This window comes from Aplysia californica, unplaced genomic scaffold (genome assembly GCF_000002075.1).
Source record: "Aplysia californica isolate F4 #8 unplaced genomic scaffold, AplCal3.0 scaffold00266, whole genome shotgun sequence".
Lineage (NCBI taxonomy): Eukaryota > Metazoa > Mollusca > Gastropoda > Aplysiida > Aplysiidae > Aplysia > Aplysia californica.
Window position 1 is genome coordinate 539710 of NW_004797536.1, and position 2271 is coordinate 541980.

Consider the following 2271-nt stretch of genomic DNA (forward strand, 5'->3'; position numbering starts at 1 on the left):
CTCTCTCTCTTTCTCTCTCTCTCTGTCTGTCTCTCCTCTTTCTCTCTCTTTCTCTCTCTTTCTGTCTCTCTCTCTCTCTCTCTCTCTCTCTCTCTCTCTCTCGGTTTTTTGCAAGTGTTTCCGAGCAGTAACGACGAGTGAGTTACATCCTCAAGCCACGAGTGCGTCATCATATTCGTTTTTGGGGAATCGTTGCCGTTGGCTCTCTCTTCTGGGCTGTTTTCCCTTTCAACGTTTTGACGCTGAGTAAACATATGAAATGTCACAGCATTAGAGATTCGAGAAAAATTAACAGATAAAGAAAGAAATAAAAGACAAGAGAGAAAGAGAAAATACAAACAAATAAACGATGGCGCAAAGGGTGTTTTTCTGCGTCATATTTTCTGTTTTCCGGGAGCCTGCTTGCTCGATGCAATAGTTAGTCATGATCAGATAATATCGAACTGGGAATGGAATGTTCAGGTCTGAATCGTATTTGAAGAGTTGTTTTACTGATATTTTCTTTATATCCCTGAAACGTGTCGCATTTCCTATGCACTGGGTTGAGTAGCGCTACTGACGAATATTCATTTGCACCCACAGTAAAGCTATTGAAAACAGAGTGCCTCAAATGTCTATAGACAAGTTGAAAAGTCAAATAGTCTTCAAAATGTGGTTGGAAAAATGTTCTTTTAAAACTAGGTGAAAGTAGTGCTGTAGCGTAGAAAGAAAATCAGGAATCACGGACTGAAACTAGAATGAGTTAACGAACAAACCCAAAAACAACAATGACACAAATACCCCCTTCCCCATCATTTTTATATAAATAATTCCCCACTCCCAAAAAAACAGACCTAATGAACGTTTGAAGTTAAGCTTATGGCTATCTACTCATCATGAGACAACGACTTTTAGCCTTTAGTAAACGAGCATCCAATTTTGACCCAATGAAGTCACTTTTATTAACACGTGCATTCTGTTGAGGCCCTGTATAAAGCTTTCTCCAGACGAACGCAACCTTCATGATGTCAAGAAACTAACACCAACAGAGTGTGCGGAAAAATAAAGTCGTGTTAACTGTCGAGGAGAGACTGAAACCCTGGCTGAGCCAGACTGCCATAATGCGAAGGGCGCTTCCTTCTCTCCTCCCTTCGAAAGCTAACACAATATCCGATGCCAACCGGATGAGGCGATGCGTCCGACAAGCCCCGACATTCATTCATTCGTTCGCCTGTCGCATGCCATGACGAGATTTTGCGCAACCACTCGGTGCGTGGCAGTGCGGAGAACAAAAGGCAATCCTGTCTTGACCGGGCTGGGAGACGACGCATAAGCGTCCGCCGAGAGGTTTAATCATTTTATGACAGGATGCATCGACAGATACACGAGCCTTTCCATTATTTGTGCCTGCCCTCCGCGCGTGTTGTTGTGTGGTGCGGTGGGTTGACCACTTTGCCGGCCGCCACGTAATGACAATGGAGAGGTCAGTCTCAATGAAGTAGATGACAGACTTGCTTTGCGAGTTCGCTGTATACTGATCTGTCTAGATGTTTAGAGGCGCGTGTTTCTGTTCCTCTTCACGGCGTCTGTTGTGCAGCGGTTAGCCGTCGCTCACTGGGGACTCGAGTTTGATTCCCGAGTGGGGAGAATGTCTATCCAGTATCTCGGTCTTTCTGTTGGGATGTTGTATCCCTCTCAGCCCATGTTGGCCCTGACAAGAAGGTCGAAGTCAGACGGCCTCCTAACTGATGGAAATTCAGTCAATAGAGGCTCAAACATACATTTCAAAACAAAATCCCCCCTCCCCCCTCCTTTTAAAAACGAAACCAAACAAACCTCCAACCCCCAACCCCACAAAACAAAAGATAACAAAACCCAGACAGGCAGTTCAGTCTGCTTCTGCTACACCCAGAGCTGCCCCCAATCCACCACCAGCACCACCTTCGCCAGCAGCAGTTGTCGATCCTGATTAGCCCGGCCGTCAAGGTTATCGAGTTACTCCCCGGCGCTCACGGCGCGCAGATTGCAACGTCATCCCGTGTCCCGTGTCCAGTGTCCAGTCTCTTGTCCGGACGGCGGCCGTTGACCATTCAGCCGAGGCGTGAAGGGCATAACGGGCAGGGCTGGTCTGGGACAGCTCGGGTTACCCCTGTCGTGTTTGCCGACCGTCTTGTGGTCATTCAGGGGCTGGTGCTGCCACGGCGTGACTGTGGGGAGGGAGAGGAGGGGAGGGGGGGAGAGGAAAGAGAGGGAGCGTGTGGTGAGAAGGGAGATAGATAGATAGATAGGTAG